Consider the following 26055-nt stretch of genomic DNA (forward strand, 5'->3'; position numbering starts at 1 on the left):
AGCTTTACTTGTTGCTAAAGTACTAACTGCTCCTACCTGTAGCTGCCGTTAGCTAATTTACTCATTTTGCCATGCAGCTAGTGGTCCTATTAGATTTTAAGCCTAAATAAAGCTTTAATAGCTTTATTAAACCTCCTCTTCCCGGCGTCCAAAGCCCCTGTGCTAGCGGTACAAAGACCAACACTCCTCCGGAGCTCCAAGCTCCCAGTCCAGGCAGAGTCAGCTAGTGTTAATAGGACCGCTAGCTAGTTAGCAACAGTTAGCGGTTACCAGTCTATAGCAGTTACTTTAGCAACAAGTAAAGCTATATGTCCATCAGGAAACTCAAATCAACAGGAGTTGATGCAGAGCAGCCGGAGGACATCAGACACCGTGTACAGGACATTTGTGTACACTCTGCTAAAAGAATGTGGCCATATGTAACCCAGACCACCTCTGAACTTTTAGCTGTCCACTTCGGACACCCAGGACGCATGTTAATGCCAGGTGTAAAGAGGGCACAGAAACATTTTCCATCACTGACTGGACTTTATTTACTGTGTGAAGCTGTAGGAGAAACAGCTGCAGATTCAGTGAATTCAAATGGCAGTTCTTTTCGTTGTTTGATGGCCTGTAGAGCTTCATGTAATATTATATCATAGAGAATTACCATGTGTGGAAACACTGACTGGTAAAGAAATGTGAGGTACCTCATTTTCACCTCTTGTGGTTCACTGATTACCCTTTATTATTATTACATATCAATCAGAATCAGAAATACTTTACTGATCCCCGAGGGGAAACTCTTTTGTTACAGCTGCTTACTGTCACGTCAATGCACACTTGAGAATAGAAGGAATCGAAGTACTAAGCAAATCAAATATAAAAACACTATAATACAGATAAGATAAATTAAGTACAAGTGGATATAAAGTATAAAAGCTAAAATATGTAAGTACCAAAGTGGATTTAGAGGTTGATAAGTAGGTACGGTATAATACAATGTAATAAAATAAGTAATAAGTAATAGTGCAATAATGATTACTGTCAAGTTAAGTGTAGCTTATTAGATGATTATAAGACGGTGGATATTTCACAGTAGTAATAGAAGTATGAATAAATATCAATAAATTAAACAAACTATCAAGATACTATAAAAAAAAGGTCATAGAAAAAAATTACATTTTAACTACTTCAGGTCAATGTTAACTTCTATTGAGCTCAGGCAAATTTCAAGTTTTAACAGGAATATCATAGGAATATTATGAAGATGCTATTGGACATAACAATACCAAAGCTTCTTGACATCACAGACACACACACATTTCTTAGTATTGGTTGTGTTGATTTTGGGAGTGTTCAGTGTGCTGCTGTGATAATGAGGAAGAGTGGGCTTCAGACATGTGTCCTGGCTGCAGGCCAGAGATGACTGCTGGCTAATATTTAAATGTGTTTGTTTCCCTTAATAATAACAACCTTCATTTAAAAACTGCATTTTGTGTTTACTTGTTTTATCATTGACTAATATTTAAATTAGTTTGATGATCTGAAACATTTAAGTGTGACAAACATGCAAAAAAATAAGAAATCAGGAAGGGGGCAAGCACTTTTGCACACCACTTTATGTGTTTATTTGCACATAGAGCGGGGTGATCCGATCACAAGTAGTCACTCCAGAGGCATGTGGAGACGCATTCTAATGCGAATGTGAAATGACACTTGGAGCTGACCACTTGTGATCGGATCACCAAAGACTCATGTTAATGCCAGGTATTTCAGGGCATCTGTCACTGACTCCAACACTGTTTGTCTCCCAACAGAAGCCTACTCACTGACACCACTTAATAGTTAAGATGAATAATGAATAACTCTGGACTTTAGAGCCTGTACAGGCATTCTAACCTTGTCCAAATCAATCCGTCACAATAAGCAAATGATCGCTTTGACGTTTCATCCGCTCTAAAATAATCCATATTCAATAGCAATCCGCTGATAAGTCACTTCAGCGACATACCAAATATCAATGACAATCGCTAATGTAACAAATAACAAAACTCTCCTTAATTGGTTCGTAGAGGCAAAAATAAACCAGCTCTACTGTGGAAATCTCAAGTTCAACCAGCAGTTTACATGTTTAAATGAAATAAAGACGCTTTTTTCTTACCGAATCTCTCCGGTCTGTCGGTCTGCATCAAACTGAAGGCCAGCTCCCTCCCCACCCCACTCTCTCTGTCTTTCTCTCGTTCACACACACAAGCGCGTGGTCTCTCTCTCTTCCTACTCTGCCTACACACACCGCAAATGCCAAATGTTTGTCAAGATGGAAACAAACCAAAGTATGATGTTCAAAATATATGGAACTTATCCATAACCTATATGTCTTGTGATGTATTTATATCTTAAACGTATATAATAAATATTTGCACTCCTACAAGAATGTGTAGAATATGGAAATGTTTATACTGTATATTTTGACTATTGTTTCTTCACATTAAAATAATGTATACTGAAGTAGGCCTAGGCTATATAGCATGTGAAATTTAATTTCAAAGTGCATTTTTTACCTTGGAAACAATAGTTGACAAAACAACCTCACCTCACTACCAGATCATGGAAATGTAGATGTTAAATTTCCATTTTTGTTTTGTTATAGTATGTTGCAGCCAGGGCTGAGCATGCATGATTCTAGAAATACCAAGTCCAAGTCCCCCCCAAAGCAAATACTCACCACTATAAATCTTTTGTATCAATTATTTAAATTTTTAATGTTCTATTGATTGTTAAATATTAAGTTTTATACATATACATTTGTATTTTTTTTCCTTTTTCTACTACATCTTAGAGCTGGGCAGGCAGTGTACAGTGGATTTATCAAAGCTTTTTTAGACTATAAACAGACGCCTGTGGCCAGTGGGGCTGATGAGAGCTGTGAGACTGCCAAAGCAGTAAATTTGCGGTCCAGAACACCAAACAATTAGCTTAAAGATGTTGAAAAACTCAGCAGAGCTGAGGGAAACTGCAAGGTTGGGAGATAATTCTCTGTAGGTTTGTCTCTATGTTCAAAATATTGTTTAGTGCAGCTTTAAAGTAGTCAAATTTGAATATATTGAGTCTAAAAAATACTGGAATCCACCTACTGTGTAAAACACCCACCACGTTTAGGTGCACATAGCTGTGTACAGACTAATACAGTCAGTCCTATCTTGGGATTTGTTGGGTCTCTGTAAATAATATAAAGAGTACAGTCTAGACCTGCTCTATAGGAAAAGTGCAATGAGATAACTTTTAACTGAATTGGCGCTATATAAATAAAATTGAATTGAATCTTCATGGAGATTATAATGTAAAATATGTTTAAAATGTTTTTATTGATTCAACTTCATGGTCATTTTGTGCTGCTGTTAAATTGTAATGTGTAATATTTCCAATATTTTGCCCCAATTATATCAGTGAGGGTGAACACCTCTCAGTATAACCACCTATGTATATAAACTAACTTATTATCCATAAATATTTATTTCAGCACAGTATGGCCCACCTTTACATAAAATCTTTAGATTTACTTTATGTTTGATACTAGAGTCAAATTCCTTCTATGTTAAAACATACTTGGCCAATATAGATGAGTCTGACTCTCATAATGAGTGGGGAGTGTGAGGGAGCTCCAGTGATTCAGATTTTCACATACCAGTTTCCTATTGCAACAACTTTCCCTCAGCAGTGTGAGACCACCATACACAAAGTTATCCATCTCTTCCATGTGTTGTGTGCACTCATGCATCGCATGTCACTCTCCTCTGGTGGAATATTTCACTATGTTGTGCATCTATTGTCATGGCCGTCTCAAAATGGCAATTAACGGTAGGTGACAACACGTTAAAGCAAAGAAACATATATTTATTTGAAACTAACACAAACAAATAAAAATGTCAGAATGTTAAGAGGTGTGGCAGTGAATCAGTAGTGTGGGCATGTGTGCATGAATGATAGAATAGTGAGTGAAGTGTTGTATGGCAAAAGGAAAAACAAAGAAAAAGATGTGGAGTGTAGGGAGCAGAGTTTCCCCTTTCTCCCCACCAGAGGTATACAAACAATGAGACTGTAACATAAGAGACCATAATTAATCTTTGATTAGGGGATTTCAAAGAGTTCAAAAATGTTAGTGGATTGTGGTCAGTAAAGACAACCGGCACTCATGAACCCACATACACATCAAAATGACACAAAGCCCAGACTAATGGCAGGGACACACAGGGCGCGGAAGTGCCGCAATGCGCCGTGAATCGCCCCGAAGTGCTGCCCACTTCCTTTTGGGGCCCATGTTAACCAATTGGGATGTTCAGAAAGAGTATGCCGCGGCAGCAATAATTACGGAGTATAGTCCATTTTTTCCATGTGCCGCAAGTGAATCTGGCAAGAGAACACATTGATAATCTATTATAAACCATATAAATTGATACTATATATATATATATAATATAAATGATCTGATTCTGATAAATAATATCCTATGCTTGCCAACCATGTTCCCCACTGCATCATGATGAAATATCAAGATCTGCCCATCCACTACAATATATTTTTTTGAAATAGTATCACTGCTGTTTGTGATTGTGTTTTTTAAATTACGTACTTATTTCACATATAGACGAGCAGACACACACACCTCAAGTGACCCATGGAGGGACCAATGGCACAAAGAACATGTTGGAAAAATGCCAATATCCAACAACTCTGAAAGAAAAAAGGCTGCTAAAAGGAGGCTGTGCCATTTCTGAGATCTAACACTAATAAACAAATAAACTTTTTGACTCACGGGCCACAATGGGTTCTAAAATTTTGCCCGTTCCTGTGTTGACTGCTTGCTAGCGTAGTTGGCATGCTTCGTACCAAAGTGACGGCTGATATTGTACTCTTTGAAAACTGCGACAGTTTCTTGGCATATTAGGCATACAGCCTTTGATTTCAGTGAAAAAATATTTTGTTGTCCACTCCGTATTAAACGCTCGGCGCTCACTATCCCCTTTTCTTTTCTTTGATAAGCAAATTTTTGCAGAAGGGCTCATAAGAAGAGAGTAATACACGCGAACAAGGTCAATGTAGCTGAAGTGCACCATCTTTTGGGGAAACATGGGCATTACAGGGGTAAGGTAAATTGAACAAGGTTTACCCGTACCTATTTTAATATAATTTGATCACGTTCAGCGGGCCGGATTAATAAGCCCAACGGGCCATGTGTGGCCCGCGGGCTGTAGTTTGCCCATGTCTGTCATAGACCTTAAAAACAGCAGCTTTTACTGATGCATAACTCAAGTAATCTGTCATAGACAAAGCTGAATATGCCTCCTGCGCCTTACCGGCCAATAGCCTACCACTGCAACATGATTGTGCGATCGACATCAGGCCAACCCCTAGCATCAGCCATTCTTTCAAATAGAAAAGGGTCCTCTCATTCAACCTCAGAACAAGCTGCAAATTATCCACCAGATCAAAATGCGACGAGGAGTGGTTACCTGAAGAAAAAATATCTCCAGCTTGCCCTTGACCAGCTTCCAGGCTCAGCCTACCTTTTCTGATCGAACTTAATTTTTTCATGCTCCAAAGTGATCCTAGCCTGCTCTGTGTAATTTTTTCCACAGCCAGTTGCTTATCAACTTCATTCTGATACTTTAACTTTTCATATTCCATTGGCAACAACATTAACTCCTTCTGCTGTCTTTGAGCCTCTTATCACTGATTTCCACCTTATAGTGGACCACAATTTTCAACAACCGCTCCTTTGTGCAGCCATCCAAAAACAAGTCTGATGGACTCTCAAAAAAATCCAATGAGCCATTTTTTCAAACCCAGAAAACAATGGAACGTAAGTATAGTCAACACAGTCAAGGCTGTAAAAAGGAGCGTCCCCTCTACCTGCCTTACCAAATACTAAAGTAACTCACCCCTGGTCTTCATGTGGTTACTTGCAGCAGGTAATTATGCACCAAAGAGCCACTGGCAACCACCGCACAGCCACGAACATTCCCCCAAAATAAAGCTCTAACCGCATTCACCCCAAAACTACAAAAAGAATAAACCAGCGAAACTCAAAGGAGCAACGCTGATATGTCTAACAGGGGAAAATAGTTTTAGCTACAAAACAATTATACACCAGCATGTCAAACTTACCATCCATTGGTCAAACAGGTCTTCCAATCCACAACTCCAACCATGCCCTTCTGGACACAAATAAAGACATTCAGCTCACCAAGGTTTTTTTCTCGAACCTTAATTACACAGAACAAGGCACAAAACCAGAATATGCAAACAAATCAGAAAATTCCCTAAGAACCCGCCCTCTAGGTGACATAAGTACCAACGAACCCCGTCACTGATTGTCCCACAATCAACCGCACCTGGACGTGCTTAAACACAAAGACGATACATCTCGCCCTGTCTCCTAGAATAGGTTCTTCTTTGTTTTTCATACTATCATCATTTCCTGTTATATTTTGCTACTCACCTCTCCTCTTGTTTCAGATCACTTCACTTCCCGCCCCTCTGTTTCCCGCCTGTCCTGATTGCATGCCCTACCCTAATCAGCTGCACCTGTGTCCTATTGTCTTCACCCACCTGAGTATATAGTCTGCTGCTTCTCTTCACTTCACTAGTTCGTTGTAGTACTTTCAGTCTCACGTTCCAGCCTTTTCTCCTTGTGTTTTGTGTTTCCCAGTGTTTGGATTATTGCTTGTGTGCCCAACTCTTCCTGTCACCTATCCCCTGGATTTATTTGTATGTGCTGATTGACCGCATGTGTACCAAACCTGTTTTTTGGCAAGAACTGAACTTTATTCCTCCTTGTTTCTGAGTTGTGCTTCTGAGTCCTTTGCCAGTGCTTCACCAGACATTACAACACCTAGGAATCAAAATTAGACGAGCCCCCAATTTGTCATGGCCAGCTCAAAAACCATGGCAATTAACAGGAGGTGACGCAAAACAAGTTAAAGCAAAGAAACCATTAATTTATTTGAAACTAACACAAACAACTAAAAATGTCAATGTTATCAGGTGTGGCAGTCAGTGAATCAGTAGTGTTTGCTTGTGTACATGAATGATAGAATAGTGAGTGCAGTGGAAAAAAGGAAAAACAAAGACAAAGCTGTAGCGCACAGGGAGCAGTTTCCCCTTTCTCTCTCCATCATGGAATAAATGGGGTGTGCTCTTATAGTACTGGGAACACCGAGCCCAGAAATAAATGACGACCCGACCACACCTACTGGGCATCCACAACAGAAGACAATTCAATTTAATTTTATTTATATAGCGCCAATTCATAACAGAAGTCTCTCATTGTATCTCATTGCACTTGCCCTATAGAGCAGGTCTAGACCATACTCTTTATAATATTATTTACCTCATGTCCCACCATGAGCAAGCACCTAGCGACATTGGCAAAGAAAAACTTCCTTTTAAGAGGCAGAAACCTTGAGCAGAACCAGACTCCAGGTGGGCGGCCATCTGCCGCTGCTGGTTGGGTTGAGAGACAGAGAGAATAGCGTAGAGTAGCTGCACCAAAGATGAGCTCCTGAATACATCTCAAACTTCTCAAAGTTTGAGACATCTCAAAGCTAGGGAGAAACACAAGGAGAAGACACTCCATGAAAACCCAGAGGTCGTCTTCACTGACAACGCCTAACAAAAAGAAGGAAGGAAGAAGAACAACCTCATATTCTTCACTGATTCCATCTACATCTAGAAAGATACTCTGTGCAGCAATTATGTGTAGTAGGTTGGAAAAGGCTACATATAAAGTTTTATGGAGAAACAGACACCCCCTTTATTTTTTTGTATTTTCTAATGTGTCTTTTATTTGGGGTACATCCACACCACTAGAGGGTGCTCTAAGCGCTACTGTGGGGATTAGAGGGACGAAGCACAAGTGCCACTTCAGAATTAAACAAGCTGTGGCAAGACTAATACGTCTCCTCCTCTTCTCTCCACAGGTATGACTAAAAAGTTATTTTATCAACTCAAACTTGGTCCAAACACACTTCAAATTGCTGTGTAAAGATTTTGTACAAACTGTAAATGTGTCAGAGTTTAGTTTAAACTAAAATGTATTTATTTTTGTTACTGTTTCATGTCGTCTTGTTTTCACCACAAGTCCGCCATGTTCAGGGTAGTTATAATGTGTTTAAAGCCTTATTTAAGCGATCCAATTTGCTAAAGTGCTTAGTAGTGCAAATTTAGAAAGTTTTAATTGTAAATGTTACAAAATTTCAAATTAAGGCAGCCGCCATGCCAACTGTTCAGACTGTAGGGAGACAGTTTTGCCGCCATTCGGAGGCGCTTTTTCTTTTATGTCGCCGACCTGCGTGTGTGTATGTGGTAAAGATGTGAAAGAGAAATGTTAAAGTATGTATTTTTATTTGCACTTTATGGTTTATTTTGTGGTCTATTATTGTTTTTAGCCAATTTAGATATTATTTTAGTGTTTATTACCAAATCTGCGTTAATTTATTTACTGTTCTTTATATTTTTATCAATTGATTTTTGTAAGAATGAGATAATTGAATGATTGTCAGAATTAAACAAGCTGTGGCAAGACTAACGCATCTCCTCCTCGTCTCTCCACAGCTACACCACACCTTTAGGCTACACAGTCTAACCCTAGCTGTGTGCCACTTGCTACCGCCCAGCTTCCCCTAGGGCTGGTGGTGGTAACATATGCATATGTATCCAGCGAGGGCGTCGGCTCAGGAGACAGATTAAAGATCTGTAAAGATGAACACCTTGACAAGGATGACCCTCTGCTTACCATCAAGAGGATCAATGTCCCCTCTGAGAGTGAAGATGATGAGAGCCCATTAGGGAACCCCACCACCTTGTCCATCTCTGCTCCTCCCACCCTTGCCAGCGCCACCAACCAGCTGAAGGAGATTATGGCCCTGCTGGAGCTGGACTTTGTTGAATTCAAAGAGCTGACCCAAGCCAGGCTGTCTGACCACCCAGACAACACTCTACAGCAGCTCAAAGAGGAGCTCCAGCAGCTAAAGAGAGACAACCAGGCCTTGGCATCTGACCTCAGAGGAAGTCTAGAGGCACTCAAACAGGAGGAGAATAGAGAAAGGAGCTTCACCAGGCAAGTCCAACACCTGACAGACCAACTCTCATAAGTCCCCACAATGACAAGTACAGAGACTCAGACTCTCCCTACCAGTGTCCGAAACCCCTTCCTTGTCTCTCTCCCACCCTCTCTGTTCTGCACTCAACCCAACAACACCCTGGCACTTGCTGATACATCCACATAGTCAGCAGCCAGCAGCCAGCTCTGCCCATCCCAGCTTCCCTCCACTCAGCCTGAAGAGGAAGCCCCACAAGGTCCTGCTGGCTGACTCTAATGGGAAATTCCTGGACACAAACAAGTTTTTCCTGGTAAGAGAGTGCTATCTAGATGCTGCAGCACCAGGCAATGAAGCTTTTGAAAAAGGAGATCCTCAAGAGTTCTCAATGCCTAGTGATCCTCACAGGAACAAATTACTTACACAGCCTTCGTAAAGACACTGCTGAGGCAGTGAGGAAGATAGCAGAGCAGAGCAGGCCAGTAAGGAGTTCCCTGACACCCGCATTGTGGTCTCCACCTTGCTCCCTAGGACAGACAACGCTCCTCATGTCATCCATGACATTAATATGGAGATCAGAAGATATGCCACCTTACCTAACGTCCACCTGGCCCTCCACCCAACCATTGGCACCTGGGACCTCTATAATGGACTCCATCTACACAGAGAGCGGGTGAGGATATTTGCAAAGACCCTCAAAGACACAGGCCTGACGCAATGCCCCTACCAGCTCCTCTACTAGGAACTTTAGAGACCATCCCAGACCTTCTCCTCCCCATCACCACCCCAGGATCATCTCCCTCCCATGATAATATTAGTGAAAATACTACATGCCTCCATGTAATCCATGTAAAATTATTATTCAGTATTGTAAATGTATAGATAGTTATAGGTGCTTTTATATTTGTCTCACTGTGCAGGTTCATTTTGATTGTTTTAATGCATTCATTTCATATAAGCTGCTGGAATATTCAGGGTCTACACTCCTCAACCTTTGAGCTGAAGAGTGAAAACCCTGAATTCATGAAATCTATCAAAGATCTTGATGTAATTGTGTTAAGAGAAATATGGTGTCAAAATGATCTGCTCACTCACTGTCCTCCAGGATATATAAATTCATGGTGCCATCTATAAAATTAAAAAACATAGGCAAGGTCAGAACATTGGGGGGGATTAAGGTGTGGTTTAAAGGAGATCTTTGCCATTAGATCTTGCCCATCAGATCTCGCCCTCCTTGAGGGCATTTTTCAGCTCATTCTTGGCTCCAACAAAGTTGGTGCCTTGGTCACATTTGATTTGGCGCACTGCTCCCCGTAATGCAACAAAACAGCGCAGGCCATTGATGAAGGCATCTGTAGACATGTCATTTAGCATTTCAATATGAATAGCTCTGGAGCTGAAACATGTGAAGAGGAGGCCGTACCTTTTATGTTCTTTCCGACCCTGTTTAGTGACAAAGGGACCAAAGCAGTCCATATGTGTGAAGGGTGGAGATGGATTTGTACGCTCCGAAGGGAGGTCGGCCATTCTTTGTTCTTCGGTGGGTCTCCTGAGCTTCCGACATGTCACACAGTGATGCACATGGGATGCTACTGCTCTGCTCATTCCTGGAATCTAGTAGCCTTGTGATCTGATCTCATTAATTGTAAGGCCCTTACCTTGGTGCTTGACATTCTCATGACATTGAGAGATGATCATCTTTGTTATATGGTGATCTTTAGGAATGATCACCAGGTGTTTGACTGAGCTGGGTAGGGGTGCATCGCAAAGCCTTCCTCCCACCTTGAGTATTCCTTCTTGATCTAGGAAGGCAACTGAGATGACCGCAGCGGTCAGTTCGAGCCTGGGAATAGTCTGGACCTTAATGGGAGCAACTCTGGATTTACCTATGACCAGGGCACAATGGATGTTACCTTCTTCGTTTGTGACCCTTAAATAGGAACACTGGCCATATCCGCTGTTGCTCGCATCAGAGAAGTGATGAAGTTCTCTTTTTATGACCTTTCCAAAGTTTGCAGGTACATAACAGCGGGGTATATTGATCTTTTCCAAGTTCATAAGATCAGCTTTCCAAAGCTCCCACCTTGGCAGCAATTCTTTAGGAAGAGGGTCGTCCCAGCCTGTTCCGTTTCTGCACATTTCCTGAAGCACTAATTTTCCACTGAGCACAAAAGGAGCAATAAAGCCCAGCGGATCATACAGTGATGCAACTGTGGATAGTATGCCACGGCGTGTTGCTGGCTGGTCTTTGAGGTCAACAGAGAATCTGAGTCTGTCAGAATCAATGTGCCAGTGGATCCCTAAATCTCTCTCCAAAGGGGTGTTATCGAAGTTGAGGTCAAGGGCTTTTACTTCAATGGCTCGTTCAGAAATTGGAATGCTATCCAGGACAACTCTGTCATTTGAAATAAATTTGTGTAGTCTAAGACCACCTGAGGCACACAGTTGTCGAGCTTCTCTTGCTACCTGGACAGCTTCTTCTGCACTGGCTACACTGGTGACACCGTCATCTACATAAAAGTCTGTTGTGATGAATTTTGAGCCAAGAGGATACGTACTCTCATTCTCCTTGGCGAGATGTTTCAGACCATAGTTGGCGCATCCAGGTGATGAGGTAGCACCAAAAAGATGGACCTTCATGCGGTATTCTTGTGGCTGTGAAGTTAAGTCTCCGTTTTTCCACCAGAGAAAACGGAGGTAGTTTCGATCTGCTTCTTCCACATGAAATTGGTGAAACATCTGTTCGACATCACACATAAAGGCAACTGGATGTTGTCTGAAATCTCACAAGAACACCAGTCAGCTTATTCATTAAATCTGGGCCTTGGAGCAAATGGTCATTGAGGCTGGTTCCCTGGTACTTGGCGGAGCAGTCAAAGACAACACGGAGCTTGTCTGGCTTTTTAGGGTGATACACCCCATGATGAGGGATGTACTACTTCTCTCCAACCTTTCCTTCATCATGCACTTCTTCCGCATCACCTCTCTCAATGACCTCTTCCATAAACCTAACATAGTGTTCCTTGTACCTTTCATCTTTCAACAATTTCCTTTTAAGATGACTGAGCCTTACAATGGCAAGCTGCTTATTGTTAAGCAAGTGAGGTCTCTCTTTGAATCTCTCGTAATGCCCGTGATCGTTCTTCCTTATGCCTTGCTGCAGTTTGGTCAAGAAGAGGATCTCATCCTGCGACACAGTTTTATTATCTTCACCAGCATCTTTGAAGTCAGACTCCAAAACCTTAATAACATCTGCTGGAGTCACTGGGGGAAGCTCTTTAGTGCTTACTCTATGACAGATGGTGTTGAAGCTTTGCGATTCATGGTGTGTGGGCAGATGACCAACAATACTCCATCCTAGGTCTGTATGGACTGCATAAGGCTCATCGTCTCCTCCTAAAATCACCTGTTTTGGTGCCAAAGCCTTTGGACAGCTGTAGCCTATTAGGAGACCAACCTCACAATCCTGAAGTGGTGGAATTTTGTCCACTATTGTAGAGAGATGCTTCCAGTGTCATGCTGTGTCACAAGTAGGGATGTGAGTACGGTTCACTGGAATGGAGTCCTTAGTGTAGGCAGGAGGAAGGTTGAGTACAACAGTGGAGCTGAAGCCTCTTACTTTGAGACCGGACACCTTTTCACTCGGCATAACAACATCTTTTGCAGTCATGGTTGTCAACTTCAGTCTCACAGGACAGGAGTCAGCTTGTAGCTTGTTGCTCAGATCTCGGTTGACAAACACAGTATCACTCTGGGTGTCAAGCAGAGCATAAACAAGTTTTTCAGAGGCTGGATTCCTCTCGGTTGATACCCACACTGGCACTATCATTGAAGTATTGGTGGATGGCGCATCATTCTCTACTTTGAGAGACGTACTAGTAGCCATCTCTGTGTCACCTTGATTTGAGACTGGTGCAGTGTTGACTTTCTTTGTGTAGTTTTCATCATGTAGACACGTTGGATGTTTACCTCTACAGGTGTCACAGGACAGACGGTGACGGCAGTCTTTTGCGCTGTGGCCTGGTCTCATGCAACCATAGCAGAGCTTGTTCTCCTTCACATATTTCCATTTCTCTTCTAATGACTTTGCCACAAATTTAAAACAGCTGTGAATCTTATGCTTGCTGTCTTTGCAGAAGAGACACATATTATAATTTCCTTTAGTGGGCCTTTGTTCGTTTTTATCATTTTGTTTATTTTCTGTAGCTGTTTGAATGTGAAAGACGTTAGCCCTGTTCCTGTTACTGTCCTTAAGGTTTCGTTCTTCTGAAGTGGGGTCAGAGGCACGAAGAGCACTGAAGGAGGTGACTGGATTGCAAGTAACCTCTGCTTCCATTGACATGAAGGTCACAAAATCTATAAACTTTGGAAAGTCATGAGTCTCAATAAGTGTCTGCGTGACCTGGCGGTTCCACCGTGCTGCTGCCCAATCTGGTAATTTGTGTACAAGTTTCTGATTTTCATCACAATCATCCAATATTTCAAGCCCTTTGACATGAGGCATAGCTTGATGACACGCATTCAAGAAGTCAGAGAAATCTCTAAAACCTTCAGCATCTTTAGGCTGAATCTTAGGCCATTTAGCTAGTTTTTCTCTAAATGCCTTCTGTATGACAAATGGCTGCCCATACCGTTGGTTCAACTTGTTCCATGCATCATTATAAGCCTCATCATCATTTCTGTAGAAGATACCATCAAGAGACTTACGAGCTGGCCCACCAACATACCTTTTTAAATAGTGCAGCTTGTCAGCAGAAGAAATGGCCTTTCCATCAATGAGCGACACAAATGCAGCCTTCCACTCAATGAACTGGATAGGATCACCACTGAACACAGATGGTTCTGTTGTAGGCAGTCTGTTCACGGCTATGCTATCTTGGATAGCTTGAGCGAGATAAGATATATCAGATTTTGGAGGAGGTAGTGTTGCTGTGATGTTGGTAGGACATTGGATGGGAAATGGAATTACATGCTGCTGCACCGCTACACTTACATCCTGCTGTTCCCTTGTATGTGAGTGTGAAGAATGTATGCTGACTTCCTGTGCCATTTCTTGATCATAGTCCTGCAGTCTGGCTCTAGCTGCTTTTAGATCCTTCTCTGCCTTTAGTTTTTCCAGTTCACACTTTCAAGCTTCAATCTCTTGTATGACTGAGTATTCTGCTTCTTTGGCTGCTAAATCAGCTGCTGCATCTGCACATTTGGCTGCAATGGACATAACTGTAGACCTTGATGATGTGGGGCGTGAGACTGTGGATCCATAGACAGAGCGAGCATAATTGTGATGGAGTAAATCACGCAGGCTGTGTTTTACATTTTCTCTGTCAAAGTCCTCAAGACACGCCATTCTGTCAAATATCTTTTGTCACAGCTTCACAAGTGTCGATTCTGCGTCTAGTGTCACTGGATGGAGCAATGTAATCTCTGATTTCCAGGTAGACATGCATAACATCATCCCTTCCCTTCTCAAGTGTGTTAATAAGAACTACCAGTTGACTCACTAATGTCTGTTTTTAGCTCTTCCCTTGTGTTGCGAGCCAGGTCCTTCCATTTTTCAAACAGCTGAATCAACCTTTTCTCCCTTTTTAAGGCTTCCTCCTCTTTATACGCACGCATCTTCTCCGTGGGGTTGCGTTGTCGACCAGAACGGTGAAGCTCCTCCTCTTCCGTTCCATTATGAGGGGCCTACACTTGCTGGTCGAGGTCCTTATTTTCAGAAGCATCCATTTTCTTTACAGGCGTGCATTGGACTAGATTATCATATCAAGTCCTTTGGTTGTCATTAGACAGCTTTCAGAGGTGAGGTAGGACTGATTAGGTGAAGCTGTTGTTCTTCTGGGTAAAGCTCTTACTGTAGCATTCCCGGCTGAACAGATGCATCTTACTCTCAGGAACTGATGTTTATAAAGAATTTAATTTCCAAAAACACCGTAAGAGCTGAATAAAAACAAACAAACAATCATTAGACATCTGCCTGCAAATAGTATACAAATATCCATAAATATATAAATAAATACACATTTGCAATTAATTGGCTTAAATCATAAATAATGTGTAAATAAATTTACATTTTAGCAAACTGGCTAATGTAATAACCTATATGAATTGTTTTAATTACAACAATCTCCTTTTAGAGTGCGATGTTAACAACGTTACATGAAACACCCGAGTTAACAATCAATTAATTTTGGTAAAACGGACAATCTCAATTTAGAGAGAAAAACGTAAATTAATTATATAAAATTACCAAATGAAGTGCTGATTTACTGTAAACAATCTATCTGGAGTGCAAATCAAGAGAAACACTGACGAGGCAATAACAACATTAGCTAAAGAATGATATAGCTAAACCAAACACTTCAACGTCCTTCAAAGTTTACGACACAACATAAAACTAAAACGGTACCTTGTGCCCTTCAGCCAGGAGCTAAGATGTAGAAAGAAACCTTTTTAAAACAAACATTTGTACAGTGAGTACCCAAGGGTTTATCCTTTCTCGCTTAACGTTAAATCAGAATGGCGCTTCACGTAAAAAGAGTGCCAATGTACACAAAGAGTGCTGCTGCACTTCCTTTTCCAGACTTCAAAATAAAAGCATGTGAGGTAAAAAATGTACACTTAATAAAACAAATAAAAATACAATGTCCATGTTAAGTATGCAGCGAGAATTATTAGTCAACCAAAAACAAACAACGTAACATTTGGTTCAAGTTCAATAATAGTCCTTATAAAGTCCTTTCTTTTGAAAGCCTTTCTCAGGAGTTCCATGGCAACACTGCCCTCTATGGTTGGAGGTAAAGATGACGGCCTACTTCAGTGATTGGGGATTCAATGGTCATTTACAGATCTCATCAGTTAAACAGGATAAATCACGCATTTGGTTAAGATTAGATGAAAGCCTGGGCATAACTGAGAGAGACCTAAATCTCTGTGCTATTTATATACCCCCGGTAGATTCTCCTTATTTTGAAGACATTTTTGAAACTCTCCATTCAGAAAATGCCCATTTCCAGGCCCAGGGAAACATGCGCCTAACTTTAGATCTAAATGGATGAACAGGAATCGAACCTGATGTCATCGACCAACATGGCAACAACCATACTGTCCATAATGACAACATGAAATAAGTTTGCTTGAAATCTTGAAAGCAAATTTATTAAAAATAAAAAACAACCTGTTACCACTGATCATACTTGAGATGATTCTACAACTTGATTGGAGTCGACCGGTGGTAAATTCAGTTGATTGGACATGATTTGGAAAGGCACACACCTGTCTATATAAGGTCCCACAGTTAACAGTGCATGTCAGAGCACAAACGAAGCTATAAAGTCCAAGGAATTGTCTGTAGACCTCCAAGACAGGATTGTATTGAGGCACAGATTTAGGGAAGGGTACAGAAAAATTTCTGCATCATTGAAGGTCCCAATGAGCACAGTGGCCTCCATCATCCATAAATGGAAGAAGTTTGGAACCACCAGGACTTCCTAGAGTTGGCTGCCCGTCAAACTGAGCGATCGGGGGAGAAGGGCCTTAGTCAGGGAGGTGACCAAGAACCCGATGGTCACTCTGACAGAGCTCCAGCATTTCTCTGTGGAGAGAGGAGAACCTTCCAGAAGAACAACCATCTCTGCAGCACTCCACCAATCAGGCCTGTATGGTGTGGAGTGGCCAGATGAAAGCATTTCTCAGCACATGACAGCCCGCCTGGAGTTTGCCAAAAGACTCCTAAAGGACTCTCAGACCATGAGAAACAAAACTCTCCGGTCTGATGAAACAAAGATTGAACTCTTTGGCCTGAATGGCAAGTGTCATGTCTGGAGGACACCAGGTACCGGTCATCACTTGGCCAATACCATCCCTACAGTGAAGCATGGTGGTGGCAGCATCATGCTGTGGGGATGTTTTTCAGCGGCAGGAATTGGGAGACTAGTCAGGATTGAGGGAAAGATGAATGCAGCAATGTACAGACATCCTTGATGAAAACCTGCTACTGAGCGCTCTGGACCTCAGACTGGGGCGAAGGTTCATCTTCCAACAGGACAATGACCCTAAGCTCACAGCCAAGATAACAACAGAGTGGCTACGGGACAATTCTGTGAATGTCCTTGAGTGGCCCTGCCAGAGCCCAGACTTGAACCCGATTGAACATCTCTGGAGAGATCTGAAAATGGCACAGACGCTCCCCATCCACCCTGATGGAGCTTGAAAGGTCCTGCAAAGAAGAATGGGAGAAACTACCCAAAAATAGGCGTGCCAAGCTTGTAGCATCATACTCAAAAAGACTTGAGGCTGTAATTGGTGCCAAAGGTGCTTCAACAAAGTATTTAGCAAAGGCTGTGGGTTTTTTTTTTTGAATTTGCAAAGATTTCAAACAAACTTCTTTCACGTTGTCATTATGGGGTATTGTTTGTAGAATTTTGAGGAAAATAATGAATTTAATCCATTTTGGAATAAGGCTGTAACATTACAAAATGTGGGAAAAGTGAAGCACTGTGAATACTTTATGGATGCACTGCAACTGAAGAAACTGTGAGTTTATCAAACTCTGAAAGCCATTGTGGCTACAGAACACCCAGCCAGTGGATGCGCAAGATGTGATCTGCCTTCTGAGAGAGACTGATTCAAGCCGAGTTGCACTGATGAAGTGAGGCCCGATGAAGCCCAAGCTCTTGGGAGCTCCACAAGAGGAATCACTAGTCGAACTGCGCATGGGTCTCAGTGCATTCAAACATGCAGAGCAGCCCACACAGGAGAATCGACTGCGCCTCCCTCTTCCCTTCCAGCGCAACTTGTCCCCTGGCTATCTGAGCCACCAGGTGAAAACATTAGTTTTCCTGTTATATTTGGGTTGATGCTAATAGGTTACTAACAAGTAATTTAGTGTGAGGTCAGGAAGAGAGCCTCCCTTCAGTCATGACATGGAATCATAAAATATTTCACAAGTGCTTCCCAAAACTTCTCTCAGTTGCTGAATGGTGCGTAAAGGGTGAGTCACTGGTCAAAACCAAAATTATCCACTCACCTGATTACATTGGTCCACTATCATTTATCAGTTATTCATTGCTGTATTCATAACATTCATAGCTGCATTTATCCATTCCTTTGTGTGTAGTTATTAGTTATGTGTGTGTGTGTGTGTGTGTGTAATAAATGTTTCACATATAAGATTGTTTCCTTTGTTTGCTGTAACACACATTCAGTCACTTAACATATCTGTTCCTTGTTTTACCTCTTGCTACATGATTTCAGGTTAATTCAGTCACAAAGCTAATTTGTGCATTATCTCTTGACTGATCAAGAGAAATGGCTTAGTGTGAAACGGAGCAAAATTTTAACTACATGTTAAATGGTGGAGAATGTTAAAGTGCTGCTGCTTCGTATTCACTACATATTGATACAGAATGCAGAAACACGTTGATTTCCATATGCAGCAGCATGGGGGATTGTGATGCTCATGGTGCCTTCAGGTGCTCTGGGAAATATTAGATGTTACATCCAACTTTGGGAATGAGGAACTCTTCTGTGAAACCTGAATGTCCAAGATGTATGGGAACAATATGTTACGGTTGTGACAGCTTGTCTGTGTTTCCTAGTTTCCAGTTGTTCTTCCCCTTCCCTGTGTCTCTTGTTTTCCCCTGTCTGTCTCTCTCTGTGTGTGTCCATTGGCGTGGGCGTGGATTCCCTTCCCCCTTCTCTCTCTCCTGGTTCTCGGCTCACCTGCTTCTACTCACCTGGCTTTTATCTGGATTCCCAACCCCGGCCTTCATCCCACCATCATTCCCATCTCATCAATCAAACCTTTTACCTTCACTACTCCCTGTCTGAGTCCTGCATTTGAGTCCAGCCTCCAAGTAAATCATAACTGAACAATCTTGCCACTATGGACTCAGCAGGCTCAGACTCCCCCTCCCCCACCTCTGACGATCTCTGCCATGCTCTCGCCAGCTAAGGTGTCCTCATGGGACAACATGATCAAATCCTCCGTGAGGTTATGGTAACTCTCAGAACGCTTTCCACCAGCGTTCACTGGATCGGAACCCAGGTCGAGATTCTCTCCAATTTGCCTTCACTTCCTCCTCCTTCTCAGCCTGCCGTCCAGCCCAGTCTCCTCGCTCCGGTGTCTCCATCTGCTCCACAGCCCAGAGAGCCTCACTTTCTGCCTCACCTCACATGCTATTCAGGTGATCTAGGCACATGTAGAGCCTTTTTGATGCAGTGCACCTTAATGTTTGACCAACAGCCACTCACTTACTGACGTACTGATGGGTCCAGAATAGCGTATGTTATGGGATTGTTAAAGGGCAGTGCTTTAGACTGGCCCGGTGGTTAGGGATGTCTAGCTGGTCATATTGTGATTTTGTTTCTGAGATGAAGAAAGTGTCACCCGGTCCAGGGTAGAGAGGCTGCTCAGCACCTTCTCTCACTACAGCAGGGTGTGCGCAGTGTTGCTGAGTATTCAGTTGAGTTCAGAACCATAGCTGCTGACTCAGGGCTTAGTGAAAAAGTGAAAGATGAGTTAGCGGTTCGAGACAATCCAGCCAGCCTAGATGCGTTAATTTACCTAGCCATTAAGCTAGATAACCATCTACGTGAGCGGTTCTTTGAAAGAACCAGCAAACAGTCTCCGAGCTCCACTTTTCACTCCTCAACCCTGCTTCCCACTAGACAAGGCCCTAGTTTCCCAGCTCCTTGTGCCACCTCAGCCCTTAATCCCCCCTCTTCTTATAAGGAGGAACCCATGCAGCTGGGCTGAGCTCAACTCTACCCAGCTGAACGGCTCTGGAGGATGCAAGCTGGGGAGTGCATCTATTGTGGCCAGACCAGTCACTTCCTAATTGCCTGTCCCCACCAACCAAAAGATGAGGCTCACCAGTAGCTGCAAGGGTTTTGGTAAAGCCAAACATCTTCCTCCTTAAACCTCCGGCCTAGAATGAGACACATGACAATTTGAAGCTAAGTAGCTAAGTTACTCTGGAACCAACAGTCTCTTGCCTCTTGTGTATATATATATATATATATATATATATATATATATATATATATATGTTATGATGGAACTCTCCATGCATGGTGAGGAGCTTTCGCGTCTTAACGTCTGTGGTCTGTATCTCTTCCTTTGGCCACCTTATTATTCCCGCAGGGTATCTGATCACTGGCAGGGCGTAGCTGTTTATTGCCTGGGCCTTGTTCTTGCCATTGAGCTGACTTCTTAGGACTTGCCTTACTCGTTGGAGGTATTTGGCCGTTGCCGTCTTTCTTGTTGCCTCTTCGAGGTTGCCATTTGCCTGTGGTATTCCAAGGTACTTGTAACCATCCTCAATGTCTGCTATTGTTCCTTCTGGGAGTGAGACCCCTTCTGTGTGGACTACCTTCCCTCTCTTTGTCACCATTCGACTGCACTTCTCAAGCCCGAATGACATCCCAATGTCAGAGCTGTAGATCCTGGTGGTGTGGATCAGTGAGTCGATGTCCCGCTCGCTCTTAGCGTATAGCTTGATGTCATCCATGTAGAGGAGGTGACTGATGGTGGCCCCATTCCTGAGTCAGTATCCATAGCCAGTCTTGTTGATTATTTGGCTGAGGGGGTTCAGTCCTATGCAGAACAGCAGTGGGGACAGAGTATCTCCTTGGTATATGCCACATTTGATGGATACTTGTGCAAGTGGCTTGCCATTGGCCTCAAGGGTGGTTTTCCACAGCCTCATCGAGTTTGCAATGAAGTCTCTTAGAGTCCTGTTGATGTTGTACATCTCTAAGCATTCAGTGATCCATGTGTGCGGCATTGAGTCATATGCTTTCTTGTAATCAATCCAGGCAGTGCACAGGTTGGTGTGTCGGGCTCTGCAGTCTTGAGTGACTGTTCTGTCAACCAGGAGTTGGTGTTTGGCTCCTCTGGTTCCTCTGCCAATGCCCTTCTGTGCTTTGCTCATGTATTGATCCATGTGTCCACTTATCTTAGCCGCGATGATGCCTGACATGAGCTTCCATGTTGTGGAGAGACAGGTTATTGGCCGATAGTTGGATGGGACTGTACCCTTTGCGGGATCCTTCAGGATCAGGATTGTGCGCCCTTCGGTAAGCCATTCAGGGTGCGTCCCATCTCTTAGCAGCTGGTTCATTTGTGCTGCTAGGCGCTCGTGGAGTGCAGTGAGCTTCTTTAGCCAGTAGTTGTGGATCCTGTCAGGGCCCGGTGCTGTCCAGTTCTTCATACCTGAGACTCTTTCTTGGATGTCTGCCGCTGTGATGGATGCATCGCTGTTGTGTGATGCCTCCCTTTCCCATATACTTTTCCAGTACTGTTCCGTTTCCAGCCTTGGTGGGTCTGCTCTGCTGTTATTACCCTGCCATTGAGCGTACACTTTCGCAGGTTGAGTTGCGAACAGCCGGTTTATTCTTTTGGCTTCATTATCTCTCGTGTATCTCTTTAGGCGGCTGGCCGAGGCTTGGAGCCTTTGTTTGGCAGTTTCGAGTGCTTCAGGTATGGGCATCTGGTTGTACTTCTTGGGTACTTGCTTTCTCATTGCACCTCTCTCAGCCTCTGTCAGTTGGCTCACTTCTCTCCGGGCCTCCTTGATTTTTGCCTCCAACCTTCGTTTCCATGGTGGGTATTGTCTCTCATGGCTCCCATGGTTGCTCTTGTAGCCAAGCATCTCTAGGATCACTGCTGCTGAGGCGTATATCAGCTCATTGGTTTCAGTGATGGTTGTGGTAGGGATCGCTCTCAATGCTGCATTCACATCTTCTAGGAGACTTTCTGATGGTACTTCACTTAGCCGTTGTAGTTGGCGTCGGGGTTGCCTTGTATTCATCCTCGCCATGATCTTATCTTTCAGGTCAGTCGCTGCCTCGTTCAGCGTGATTTCTCTTGGGGCTTCGTGCCCAATCTCTGGTTGAGGAGCTGCTGGTTGCTCCCCTCTGACCTGTAGTCCTGGCTCCCCCTTGCCGTAGCATTTGTGTTGTACCTCGTCAATCTCAAGTTGTGATAGCAGTTGCCGCTTGTGGATGTTGGAACACTGAGCTACTAGTTGCTTCGCTGTAAGCCTTGATTGTGGGTTTCGAAGTAACCATTCATCCCACATCCTGTGCATGTAACCCCTCTGACTAGGGTTACTGGAGTAGTAGCATTCCAACAGAGCCTTATTATCGCATCTCGCCCATCTCCGTCTTGTTCCAGTAGCCCATTAGTCGTCTCGATGCCCTGGTTCCCCAACACCTGACGCAGACCTTGTTTGGCCGGGCGACGTCTGAGCCGGCATGTCATATATTTCATTGTCACTCATCATCATCATGATCATATATACATACATATATATATACATATACATATATATATATACATATATATATATATATACACATATATATATACATACATATACATATATATATACATATATATATATATACATATATACATATACATATATATATACATACATACATACATATACATACATATATATATACATACATACATATACATACATTTATATATATATACATATATATACATACATACATATATATATACACATATATATACATACATATATATATATACATATATACATACATATATACATATATATATATATACATATATATACATACATATATATATATATATACACACATATATATATACATACATATACATACACATATATATACACACATATATATATATATATATATAGTTGTCAGTTGGCACATATGAGGAACACCTGTCCTAAAAGAAAGACACTGGTTAATACACCAGCTGACACAATGAAGTAGGAGAATCAGTTCAAGTTTATAAATCTTTATTACCAAAAAGCTTTTGGGTGTAATAACATCAAACTCAGTTTCTACTGAATCACACTAGTAGCCTTTTAACAGTAGTCACATCACAGCATAGCAGTCAGCAATAGTCATAAAGTGAACTACAGTAGCAGTTATTCCAGTTACAGCAGGAAATGTGACGTCAGCTCCACTTCACCTTCTGCATTCACTTCTCTCATGTGACACTGCGTTGCACTGCAGTCATTTGGTGTCCTTTGTATTCATCACAAACGTACACACACTTTGCAGAAACCCAATAACATAGTAATAATGTCAGACACACATGCGCTCAACTGTGTGTGATGGTGTTTTTGCATTACAAGATAAACAGTTCCTCTTTTGACATCAGCAAACTGGAACTGAAATGTCCTGAAGGGCTAATAATGCAGAGATGCCTTAAGTGCAGATAAACAGACAGGTTGCAGCACTACTGACAGCATCAACCTACAGTGTTTCACATCATGTCACTTCATCTGCTAAAAAGATCTCACTACTATCATTTTTAAAGTTTTATTAAAAAAATCTACAAATATTAAAGTTTTACAGTCGAATCACACAGTTTTAACCAGTTTACTGGAATTGATCTGGGTTTGTTTTTTTTTTTGGTGTCAACAAACATTTTCAAGGTAAAGTTTCACAAGTTTTACAAAAAGTATCCCAAGTCTTTAATATTTGAGCAGTTTATAAAATCTAATGTCATGTACAAATGTGACAGGTAAAATAATCAGCTCGTTGCATATTGACATGTGCTTTTTGTTCAAAAGGTGAGTGGAAATGTTAGTGATAGATTCCAGTTAAATCTTCCTTTTCACAACTCCAGTGTTACATCTTCCTCCTCAACATCATCACCACTCTAGTGCTTTGCCATCAGTCACTGATAATGCAGGAAGGACAGGTTTGTATTTACAAACAGCAGTACAGGCAAAAGGTCAGTTGATCAGCATCATTATCATGATACATTTTTTTCATTATCATCATCATCTGTCTCCAAGAGATATTTTCATTAATTTCTCCCACCTCTTCATCCTCCTCTTCTCTCAGTTCAAATGGGCTTAAAAGAATACACAAAGTATTTGTAAATTCCCCCAACAGTCCCCATCAGTGATGACCCCCATCAGTGATGACAATACTGATATCAAAATCATTTGTGTGTATCCAGTAGAATGACTCCTTGTGTTCATCTCCCTGTCATATTTTGAGTTTCAGGGAAATGAGTGGTAAGATTAAGAAAAAAAACAAAACAAGATAATACAGTGTGAGATGCTGCATGATTCCCAGTCTTAATTGAATTTTAAAATGTGTGCATGTGTGTGTGATTTAGACCCATTTCACTTAAATGCGATAGTGTGAATGACTAAACATCTTCCATTATTCTCTGGTATGGTAGGCTAAAGTCTGGCACTTTAGCATAGGACACTGATGGCTAAAAGTCACTGAATGTCAGATGTTTGTAGCTGCTCAACTGCAGTAGTTAAAAAAATAATCTACATCAGGTTTGATAGGATGGTGGCAATCTGTAACAAAAGAGTTTCCACTCAGGGATCAATAAAGTATTTCTGATTCTGATCAGTTTAGTATCTCAGATTTTATTAGGTTGTATTGTAGACAACATATGAATGAACAGGACTGATTTATAGAAGTATTGGATTTTCATATGATTTTTGCATCAATGTTAGAAAATCTTAAATTTGTCAGGTATCTAATTTGCTGATAAGTGAAAACAGACATTCCTATCTGGTTATTTTATACCTAAACAGCTTCTCAATTAATTTCCCAAAAAGTTTACCTTTTATCACAATATATATTGGTACAACAAAATTACATTTACTGTGATTGAGGATTTTATTCATATTACCCACTCCAACTACATTTCATGTAATTGGCTCATTCAGCGTTTCATGTTTTTTTAAATTTATTTTATTCTCTTTGTGCAAAGGAGATGATAATGGAGTGATTTATAGAGAGCTCTTAATAAACAAGACGTGTGTTTAATATCTCTTGTGTGTACTTAACCTTCTGTTGCTGTAGTCTTAATGTTAATGTGATGGCATTTAATTCAGTGAGCCGTGTTGGAAGTGTTACGAAAAAGTTACTATGTCTGACCGAGTAAAACTACTGTTGTGACAAGAGATTTGCCGGTTTTACTATATACCGTGGTAACAACACCACCAACAATTTCGATTACCATCATTACCGTGATTGTTGCAGTTTTCAGAGGGCACCGTGAATACAGCACAACGCTCTGGTCTTCATTTGCAGTTTTATTTTGATTAGCCACCAGAGAGCATCTTTCTAGTAGTCAAACAAAATTAAATGACCACAGCAGGACCAGATTACCTCATTGTTTGTCTAGTTCCAGCTACTCTGGCCATGACACGCTACGCTAACATTAGCTGGTTAACCTACTGAAGCGTGGCTAGTTTATGGGCACTAAATAACTAAGTAATGTTCAGTGAAAGAGAGATAGAGAGCATGCATTTTACGTGACTGACAAAGAGGAAACTCTCTGCCTCAATATTGCATACGTTACATTTTTCCTCACGGGTCAGCTTCAACTCTGGCTCATGTTATTTGTTGGTTGTAGAGTGGAGATGGTGTGCAGATGGAAGTGGTGTTAGTGGCTTATAACTGTGCTACGATCCATTATTATGTTTTCACTTAATATGCCGTTTTTATTTTTGCATTGCCGCTTTATTGGACAGTAAAAGGTAGAGAGAGAGACAGGAAAGGCAGGGGAGAAAGAGTTGCAGCAAAGGACCCGGGCCGGACTCGAACCCAGTCCGCTGCGGTAAGGACTCAGCCTTGATATGTGGTGTGTGCTCTATTATGTGAGCTACTGGGGCGCCCATGTTCTGCCTTTTTAAAATTATTTTAACTCCCAACACTCCTGACACCCACCAGGTAACAGTTACTACAAAGTTTTTGCAGTCCAGAAAGTCTTATAGACAGATGAAGTTCAGTTTATGAAATGCATGAATGGGTCCAGAGAATCACAGACATTGTGTTACAAAGTAATTTCAGCCAACTGTCCAAAGTTTTAACAACCAACCTGCTTTTTTATGGTGTGTTAAGTGTATTTGATGTTAGTTGTTATGAAGAGTCGAACACAGCAGCAGTATACTATTCACTGTTCACCAAATAAAATCTAAAA

The 26055-nt window shown here is 41.8% G+C and overlaps 1 protein-coding gene across 1 annotated transcript in view; it reads right to left on the bottom strand.

Moving 5' to 3' along the window:
- LOC122861670 (ovarian cancer G-protein coupled receptor 1) overlaps window positions 1-2207 on the bottom strand; it is a 57925-nt gene extending 55718 nt beyond the window's left edge. The window contains exon 1 of the mRNA XM_044166413.1: window positions 2144-2207. The gene's annotated coding sequence lies outside the window, so the exon portion shown is untranslated. The remainder of the gene's footprint in view (window positions 1-2143) is intronic.
- Window positions 2208-26055: the final 23848 nt, after the last annotated feature.

This window comes from Siniperca chuatsi, linkage group LG15, assembly GCF_020085105.1.
Source record: "Siniperca chuatsi isolate FFG_IHB_CAS linkage group LG15, ASM2008510v1, whole genome shotgun sequence".
Taxonomy (NCBI): domain Eukaryota; kingdom Metazoa; phylum Chordata; class Actinopteri; order Centrarchiformes; family Sinipercidae; genus Siniperca; species Siniperca chuatsi.